The following is an 11,334-nucleotide window of genomic DNA, read 5'->3' as shown; positions in this document are numbered from 1 at the left end:
AAATGGAATTACTTAACCAGGCTTGGTGACACACATATGTAATCCTAGGACCTGGGAAGTACAAGCAGGCAGATGGGGACTTTAAGGTCACCCTTGGCTACACAACAAGTAGAAGACCAGCAAGTACTACATGAAAACATGTTTCACAAAAAAGGAAGAAGAAAAGGTTTACTCATACCCTTAATTGCTAAACATAAAACACTTTAAAGATCTTTAGGTCTTGATATATTAAGAGAAAGTGACTTTTTGCTCTTTCTGTAAAATACATATTTTTCAAATAAAGGGCAACCCCCACCTCAATACTAAAGGCGTCAGGGAAGATAGGCAACCTTTAATGCTTTCAAGCGTCCTGGCATCTTTTATTTATAAAGTCAAAGTCACTAGGCAAAAAAAAAAAAAAAAAAAAAAAAAAAAAACAAAACAAAAAAAAAAAACCAGACCTAACCAGACAAAAGCAAATGCCTTTTGCTACACATTGTGGTGCTTGCCTTTTATTCCAGAACTCAGGAAGAGGCATGTGAGTCTCTAAATTTGAGGCCAGCCTAGCCTCCATAGTGAGATACAGGCTAGCCAGGATTATAAAATGAGACCCTCTCTAAGTCTGTGGTGGGGGAGTAGTTGGGGGGCTGCCTACCGTGTTTACTATCTTATCAACTGCCATTCACTGATTTTATATTTCAGTCTGGCTTTTCTTACTCATTAGGACTAAGGCTTCAAGACTAATTGTCACAGGTTGGGCTAGTCAGATGTTGGGAAGGAGGCAGGAAGCTTATTAGAGATCAGTTTCTGTGAAAGGAAAGGGAAAAAAATGGCAGAGAGAAAAGTTAACCTGATACTGGATTTCAAGCAGAATCTTCGCTACCTCAGTTCAATTCTGCAATAGCCTTCAAAGGTTTTCTTGTAGAGGAAGAAAACACGAGGCTTTATGCTTCATGGTTATCAGTCATTGCATCCACACTGTGACCGAAAGAAAAATGGAGTTTCATCCCCATGTTTAAGAAATAATTCTGTAGTCAAGGCAGTTATGGAAAGAGTCTGACATCTGAGGGATGTCTACTGGCAAGAGTCCAAGTGCTATAATAATAAGACTATGGCCACATCAGAAGAAAATCCCAGGAGTTGAATCACAGCATCCTGTATGCTCATTAAATAACTCATGCAGTTTATTATAATTAATGCAGTTTATCTCACACTTAAAATCTTTACTCAAAAATACCATTATTCTCTCATCCTTGAAGAAATGGCAATACTTTACTGTATTTTTTCCTAACTTTTGATCTACTTGGTGTGCAATAAGAGCCCATTTCTGTTTATTAAAATAAATTAGTTATTATTCCTTGTTCCTCTTATTTTCTCAAACTGTTTTTCTCTAGCTGATTATATCCCTAACCATGATTTTAATTATTACCTCTTACCTATTATTACTCTACAAAATGTATATATAATAACATATTCTAGGTACTGATAAGTACTTTATAAATAGACACTCCCTTTGCTGCAAACAAACTAGTAAAAAAAGTTTTACAGAAATTAAGAAACTAGCCATTGAAAGGGCAAATAACTCTCTGGAAGTCACATAATTGGTGATTGGTGGAGCTATCTTTTAAATTTAGGTTGTTTGTCTGAAGATTCTATGTATGTCACACCTAATTCACAGATACAACTTCAGTAATTCTTATCAGATTTGTATGTAGCTGGGTTTGAATGTGCATTGTTGAGATCTATTGAGTGTTTTAAAAATCATCTTCAAATGAAATATGCTCAAAGATAGCCAGAACTGGAAACAACTCAGATGTCTCTCAGCTGAAGAATGAATACATAAAATATGGTTCATTTACACAATGAAATACTATATAAATATTAAAAATGAGTACATCATGAATTTTTCAGGCAAATGAATATAACTAGGAATTATTCTCAATGAGGTAACTCAGACTGAAAAGACATGCACAGCATGTACTCACTGATAAGTGATATTAGCCAAAAAGTACAGAATACCTAGGGTACAATTTACAGACTACAAGAAGTATAATGTCCAAGAGAGGAGGCTTCAATCCCACTTATAAAGGGGAGGAATATGGGTGGGTGATGGAAGTGGGAAAAGGGAAAGAGGCTTAGATATGGAGGGAGGAAAGGGGACAGGAGAGAAACCTAGAAGGCCAAGAGACTAAGTGTAGATAAGCAGCCTCAGGGAGTGATCGGCGAGGAACCCTCTAGAGAGCAGTATCAGAGACCCAGAAGGTAAAACACTCTCAGGACTCACTGGGGGTGACATCAGCCAACATACGCAACATTTATTTGGAAAGGAATCTTGAGGAGTCCAAGTCAAGTAGATAGATAGGGCCTCAAGTGGAGGGACAGGGTTACTACTTAACCCACAGTCAAAATTCCTGACCCAGAATTTTTCCTGTCTAAAAGAACTGTGGGGACAAAAATGGAGAAGAAACTGAAACAAAAGAGGTCAAATGACCTGCGTAATTTGGGATCCATCTCATTGGGAGGTATAGGGGGAACCAAGGCCTGACATTAGTATGCTATGACAGGCTTACAGGAACCTACCATGGCTGTTCTAAGAGAAGCCCTACTGGTAGCTGACTGAAACAGAAGCAAATACTTATACCCAAAGATTAGACTGAAGTCAGACTCATATGGTTTAAAAGGGGAAGGATTGAAGAAGCTGAAAGGAAAAGCGACCCCAAAAAAGAATGACAGTCTCAACTAACCCAATGCCCCATGGAACTTTCAGAGACTGAGCCACCAACTAAAAGAATGCACAGGCTGATCCAAGACCCTGCCACGTATATAGCAGAGATCTGCCTGGTCTGGTCTCAGTGGGAGAAGATGCACTCAATCCTTGAGAGCCTCGAGTTCCCAGGGAATGGGGAGGCCTCATGAGGGGGAGCACCCTCTCAGAGGCAATAGGGAGGAAGAGTCTAATAAGAAAATGTGGGAGGGGGAGACTGAGGGTGGCAATGACTGCAATGTAAATAAATCAAATAATTTAAATGAAAAAAGAAAACACAAAAAAAATAAATTAATATTTTTAGTGAATTTTCCATTTTGTGTCATCTAAAATAACAAATATCACTGGAAATCAGCGAAATAAGACAGAATAATGTATTATAGTTGATACAGCACACATGCTTCTGTATCCAAGAATCACATTTTAATACAAGGATAGATGTGAAAATATATTCCAAGCAAATGGACCCAAGAAGCAAGCCGGTGTAGCCATTTTAATATCTTGCACAATAGACTTTAAACCAAAATTATTCATAAGAGAAAAGTAAAAGGACTACATATTCATTAAAAAAATGTATCCACCAAGATGATATTGCAATTCTAAATAATTATGCACCAAACACAAGAGCACCTGAGTCCATAAAAGAAACACCACTATAGCTCAAATAATTTATTGGTCCTCACACAGTGACAGGGATGGTTTAAATAATGCACTCACACCAATAGACAGGTCATCCAGACAAAAACTATGCAAAGAAATACCAAAGCTAAATGAGATCATTAATCAAGTGGACCTATTTGAAATTTATAAACCACTTAAACACAAAGATACTTTCCTCTCAGTAGTTCAGGGAACTTTCTCTGAAATTTAAACACATGATTGGACACAGTTCAAATCTAAATAGCTATAAGATTAAAATAACCATCTTCATCCTATCTGACCACATCAAATTAAATTAAATTATATTAAAGAACAAACTCATAGACACAGAAAAAAATCACTACTGAATTTTTTTTTTAAAATTAAAAGAAGCAAAGAAAGAAATATAAAAATTATTAGAACTTAACTAAAATGAAAACACAACATACGCCAGCCCATGGGACACAAAGAAGGTGGCTCTAACAGCAAAAGTGCCTATAAAAGAAAAGGAGAACTCTGGAGATATCTCAAATAAGTAAATTAACAGCACACCTAAAAGCGCTAGAACAAGAACTAAAACAAAACAAAATTTTAAAAAGAGCCACAGCAACCAACTAACCAACTAAACAAACAAAAAATAAATGAAGAAAGGAAAAAAGAAATTACATCTAAAAGGAATAGCTACCAGGAAATAATCAAATTTGTGTTGGAAATCAGTAAACTAGGCACACACAAACAAACAAAACTATAAAGAATCAACTGAATAAAATGTTGATATTTTTGACAAAATCAACAAGATTTATAAGCTCTTGGCCAAATTAACTAAAAGAGAAAGAAAGAAGATCCTAGTTAATAAAAATAGAGTCAAATTGGGTGACATTGCAACAAACACCAAGAAAATCTACAGAATTATAAGTAACATTTAAACAATCTGTACTCCATCAAATATAAGTCAAGATTAGATAAGCAATATGTAAAGATGTAAAACCTCTAGTGAAGTAGAATCAGCAATTAAACATCTTCCAAATAAAAAGGTAGATAGATATAGAGCAGCATTAATCCACAATTTAAGGAATAATTAACACTAATACTCTTAAATTATTCTGTAAAATAGAAACATAAGACACATTGCCTCGTCCTTAGGAGACCACAGTTACCTAAACCAGACTCATCAAAGAACCAATTCACATTATGAACATAGGCAAAAGTTCCCAATATAATATTTTCAATCCAAATAAAAAGAAAAATGAAGAAGATCATCTACCAAGATCAAGTAGGTTTCATCCTAGAGATGATAGGATGATTTAACATACAGAAATTGGTAAAAGTAATCCACCATATAAACACACTGAAAGGCAACCTTTTACAAAAATTGATATCCCTTCATTTTAAATTCCTGGGGAAACTAAGGACACCAAGAACACACCTCAATATAATACTGGTGATTTACATTAAGCCCCAAGCCAACATTAACCTAAACGGAGAGAAACACAAAGAATTTCTTATAAAATGAAGAACAAGACACAAACTTCCAATGTCTTCATACCTGTATAGTACTTGGTCTTAAACTAGGGCCTATTACAAGGATACAGATAGGAAAGTAAGAAGTGAAAACGTCTGTATTTGTATAAGATATGATTGCAGGCAATGATACTAAAAACTCCACCAGGAATTTCCTATAGCTGAAAATCATTTTAAGTAAAGAATCAGGATACAAAATTAATACTTAAAAAATTAGTAGCCCTCTTACAATTCAGTAACAAATGGACTGAGAATGAAATCAGGAAAACAGTATCTTTCACAACAGTCTAAAAAAAATCTTGGAGTGACTTTAAGCAAGCATGTGAAAGACTTGTATAAAAACCTAAAATGTGTTTTAAAGAAACAGAAGAAAACATTTAAAGGTGGAATATTGTCTGACAGCCATTGCTCAGTAGGATTACTATAATAAAAATAGTCAACAACAACAAAGACAACAAAATGCCCACATACACATGGAAACTAAACAACACTCTGTTAAAGGATAGCAGGGTCAAAGAAGAAATAAAGAAAGAAATTAAGGATTTTCTAGAATTCAACGAAAACGAAAACACAACATACCCAAACCTATGGGATGCAATGAAAGCAGTATTGAGAGGAAAACTCATTGCCCTAAGTGCTTCCAAGAAGAAACTGGAGAGAGCTCACATCAGCAACCTGACAGCACAGCTAAAAGCACTAGAACAAAAGGAAGCAGATATACCCAAAAAGAGTAGACGGCAAGAAATAATCAAAATTAGGGCAGAAATAGACCAAATAGAAACAAAAAAAACCATTGAAAAAATCAACAAAACAAAGAGTTGGTTCTTTGAGAAAATCAACAAGATTGATAAACCCCTAGCCAGACTAACTAAAGGGCAAAGAGTGAGTATCCAAATTAACAAAATCAGAAAGGAAAGTGGTGACATAACAACTGAAACTAAGGAAATTCAAGAAATCATCAGATCCTACTACAAAAACTTATACTCCACAAAATTGGAAAATCTGGAGGAAATGGACGAATTCCTAGACAGATACAAGGTCCCAAAGTTGAACCAGGACCAAGTAAACCATCTAAATAACCCTATAACACCTAAAGAAATAGAAAAAGTCATCAAAAGCCTCCCAACCAAAAAAAGCCCAGGTCCAGACGGGTTCAGTGCAGAATTTTATCAGACATTTATTGGGGATATAACACCAATATTCGCCAAGCTATTTCAAAAGATAGAATCAGATGGAATATTACCCAACTCATTTTTTGAGGCTACAATAACCCTCGTACCTAAGCCACACAAAGACCCTACAAAGAAAGAGAACTTCAGACCAATCTCACTTATGAACATTGATGCAAAAATACTCAACAAAATCCTTGCAAACCGAATCCAAGAACACATCAAAACCATCATTCATCATGACCAAGTAGGCTTCATCCCTGGGATGCAGGGATGGTTTAACATAAGGAAATCCATCAATGTAATCCACCATATAAACAAACTTAAAGACCAAAATCACATGGTCATCTCACTAGATGCTGAGAAAGCATTCGACAAAATCCAACACCCCTTCATGTTAAAAGTCCTGGAAAGAACAGGAATCCAAGGCCCATATTTAAACATAATAAAAGCAATATACAGCAAACCAACAGCCAACATCAAACTTAATGGCGAGAAACTTGAAGCAATCCCACTAAAATCAGGGACTCGACAAGGCTGCCCACTCTCTCCCTACCTATTCAACATAGTACTGGAAGTCCTGGCTGGAGCAATTAGACAGCAAAAGGAGATCAAGGGGATACAAATCGGAAAGGAAGAGATAAAAACATCACTCTTTGCCGATGACATGATAGTGTACTTGAGTGACCCCAAAAATTCCACCAGAGAACTCCTACAGCTGATAAACAAGTTCAGCAAAGTGGCCGGATACAAAATTAACTCAAACAAATCAGTAGCCTTCCTATACTCAAAGGACAAACATGTGGAGAAAGAAATTAGGGAAAAGGTACCCTTCACAATAGTTACAAAAACTATGAAATACCTTGGTGTGACTCTAACTAAGGAAGTGAAGGACCTGTATGACAAGAACTTCAAACCTCTAAAGAAAGAAATTGAGAAGGATCTCAGAAAATGGAAAGATCTCCCATGCTCATGGATTGGAAAGATCAACATCTTAAAAATGGCCATCCTACCAAAAGCAATCTACAGATTCAATGCAATCCCCATCAAAATTCCAACCCAGTTCTTCATGGAATTGGAAAGATCAATGTGCAATTTCATATGGAATAACAAAAGACCTAGAATAGCGAAATCCATCCTCAACAACAAAAAAACATCTGCGGGAATCACTATCCCTGACCTCAAGCTATATTACAAGGCAATTGTACTGAAAACTGCATGGTACTGGTACAGAAATAGGCAAGTGGATCAATGGAATAGAATAGAAGATCCAGAAATGAGCCCTCATGTATATGGTCACCTGATTTTTGACAAAGGAGCAGTAAACATTCAATGGAAAAGGGACAGCCTATTCAACAAATGGTGCTGGTCCAACTGGCACTTAACATGCAAAAGAATGAAAATAGACCCGTTCTTATCTCCTTGTACAAAGCTCAAGTGTAAGTGGATTAAAGATCTCCACATTAAACCAGATACACTGGAACTATTAGATGATAAAGTAGGGAAAACCTTAGAACACATAGGCACAGGAGAAAATTTCCTGAACAAAACACCAATGGCTCAAGCTCTAAGGTCAAAGATTAACAAATGGGACTTAATGAGATTGCAAAGTTTCTGTAAGGCTAAGGACATCGTCAAGAAAACAAAACGGCAACCAACAGAATGGGAAAAGATCTTTACCAACACCACATCAGATAGAGGCCTAATATCCAAGGTGTACAAGGAACTCAAAAAGCTAGACACCAGAGAATCAAATAACCCTATTAAAAAATGGGGTACAGAGCTAAACAAATCATTTTTAGTTTAGGAACACCGAATGGCCGAGAAACATCTGAGGAAGTGCTTGACATCCTTAGCCATCAGGGAAATGCAAATCAAAACAACCCTGAGATTCCACCTCACACCAGTCAGATTGGCCAAGATCCAAAACTCAGATGACAGCAGATGCTGGCGAGGCTGCAGAGAAATAGAAACACTTCTTCACAGTTGGTGGGGTTGCAAGCTAATACAACCACTCTGGAAATCTGTCTGGCGATACCTCAGAAAATTGGATATAGTACTACCTGAAGACCCAGCTATTCCACTTCTGGGCATATACCCCAGAGACACTTTAATACACAACAAAGATATATGCACCACAATGTTCATAGCGGCTCTATTTATAATAGCCAGAAGCTGGAAGGAACCCAGATGTCCTTCAGAAGACGAATGGATACAAAAATTGTGGTACATATACACAATGGAATACTACTCAGCCACCAGAAACAATGACTTAACCAAATTCTTAAGAAAATGGCTGCATCTAGAGAAGATCATCCTGAGTGAGATAACCCAGTCACAAAAGAACAGACATAATATGCAGTCACTGATAGTGGGATGATAATCCCAGAGGCTTGCACTCCCCCAGAAACAACTCACAGACTGCATGAAGTCCAAGAAATAAAGAAAACAAAAACTATACATATATTCACAAAACAAGAGGACTTTGACTATTTCCATGTTGCGTTTTGTTTTGCATGTACTTTACGCTTATTGCAACTAGTACGTTTTCAATTCATACTGTCAAGCCCTTGAAAAAAATCAAATACTGACTAAAAAACATATTCACATGGTTTTATGTAAAATTTATTTTAATGTCTGAAAAAGCAGTACTGACAAAAATGTATAATTTTAAGCAAAAAATGTTTAAAATCTTTAAAAAAATAATAAGCTGTTAGTCTTTTGTGTAGATGGAAATATCTCAAGAAACACTTCTTGTTATGATTAATAATTTGTGTCTTATTTGTAACAGATAAGAGACCAATGTATTTTCCATGTATTTTCATGTTTAAAAAAAAATAAATCTTGTTTTGAAGACAAAAAAATAAAAAAATAAAAAACAAAAAAAAAATAGTCATCCTATAAAATTGAATGTATATATCAAACTAAATCAAAACATTATGCATTTCTATTGAAATTAGAGACTAGACAAGGCTGCCTACTCTCACATTACCTATTCAATATAGTATTAGAAGTCCTAGCTGAGTAATTAGACAACAAAAGGAGGTCAAATAGAGAGACATTGCAAAGGAAGAAGTCATCGCTTCTTGGCCTTTTGGCTAAGATCAAGGGTGGAAAAGAAGAAGTAAAAATATCACTCTTTGCAGATGATATGATTGTATTCTTTTTAAAGAAAGATTTATTTATTATATATAAGTACACCGTAGCTTTATTCAGAGACACCATAAGAGGGCATCAGATCTCATTACAGATGGTTGTGAGTCATCATGTGGTTGCTGGGATTTGAACTCAGGACTTCTGGAAAAGCAATCAGTGCTTTCAACCACTGAGCCATCTCTCCAGCACGATGATAGTATCCTTAAGTGACCCCAAAGGTTCCAGTACAGAACTCCTTCAGCTGATAAATAACTTCTGCAGAGTTACTAGATAGGAAATTAACTCTAACAAATCAGTAGCTTTCCTCTATTCGAAGGATAAAAAGGCTGAGAAAAAAATTAGGGAAATGACAACGTACACAACAGTCACAAATAATGTAAACTACCTTGTGTGATTCTAACCAAGAAAGTTAAAGATCTGTATGACACGATCTTCAAATCTGAAGAAAAAAAATCGAAGATGATTCCAGAAAATGGAAAGATCTCCCATTCTTTTGGATTAGCAGAATTAATATAGTAAAAATAGCCATCTTGCTGTAAGCAAACTGAAGATTCATCAAAGTTGCTGGAAAAAAAATTAACTCAAACAAATGAGTATCCTTCATTTACACAAATGATAATTGGGCTGAGAAAGAAAATAGAAAAACAACAACCCTCGCAATAGTCACAAATAATACAAAATGTGTTGGGGTGAGTCTAACCATACAATCAAAGATCTGTATGACAGGAACTTAAAGTCTCTCAAGAAAGCAGTCAAAGAAGAGCTCAGAAAATGGAGAGACCTTTCATGTTTATGGATTGGTAGGATTAACCCAGTAAAAATGTCCATCCTACCAAAAGCAATCTACAGATTCAATGAAATCCCCATCAAAATCCCAACACAATTCTTCAAAGACATGGAAATACCAATTCTCAATTTCATATGGAAAAACAAAAAATCCAGGACAGTGGAAACAATTCTTAACAGTAAAAGAACTTCTGTGAGTATCACCATCCATGACCTCAAGGTATGCTACAAAGGAATAGTGATTAAAAAACCAACAAACAAACAAACCTGCATGATATTGTGGTATCCCTGTAAAGACAAACAGGCTGATCATTAGAATAGAAATAAAGACCCAGAAATAAAACCACACATCTATGGACACTTGTTCTTTGACAAAGAGGTAAACAATATACAACTTAAAAAGGAAAGCATTGTTAATATATGGTGCTGTTGTAAACTGTCAGTCAGTATGTGAAAAAATGAAAACAGATCCATATTTTTCACCTTGTACAAAGCTCAAGTCCAAGTGGAAAAAGGACTCCAGCATAAAACCAGAAACACTGAATCTATTAGAAGAGCATTTGGTAGAGAGCCTTGAACTCCTTGGCATGAAGGAATATTTCCTAAACAGAACTCCAATGACTCCAGCTCTTAGAACAATAGTCAATAAATGTGACTTCATGAAACTGAAAAGCTTCTGTAAAGCAAAAGTCATGGTCATTAGGACAAATAGGCAACCTACAGATTAAAAAAAAAACTTCACTAATCTTATATAGGGCTATTATTTAGAATATATATTAAAAACAACTTAAGAAGGTAACCTTCAAATAAACCAAGCAACCCAATTAAAAATGGAGTATAGAACTAGATAGAAATTTCACAACAAGGAAATCTGGGATGGCTGAGAAGCATTTAAAAGAAATGTTCAAAGTCCTAGTGATCAGGGAAAAGTAGGTAAAAAAGACCCTTACACCAAGGGGAAGGCTCCAGGGCCTGGAACTATTAATGATTTTGTGGTGTGCTTACAGACAGGAGCCTAGCATGGTTGCTCTATGAGAGGGCCAATAAGCACCTGACTGAGACAGATGCAGATACTTACATCCAACCAATGAACTGAAATTGGGGATCCCTGTGGTTGAATCAGGGAAAGGTTAGAAGAAACTAAGGAGGAGGGTAACTTGATGGGAAGACCAGAAATCTCAACTAAACTGCACCCTGAGATGTCTTGTACACTTAGCCACCAACCAGTGGCATACACTGGCTGATGAAAGGTCCCTGAAACATACACAACAGAGGAGTACCTTGTCTGTCCTCAATGAGAGAAGATGCATTTAGTCTTTG

This window comes from Micromys minutus, assembly GCF_963924665.1.
Source record: "Micromys minutus genome assembly, chromosome: 4".
Taxonomy (NCBI): Eukaryota; Metazoa; Chordata; class Mammalia; order Rodentia; family Muridae; genus Micromys; species Micromys minutus.
The sequence above is the reverse complement of the archived record's forward strand: the minus strand, read 5'-3'. Positions refer to the sequence as shown.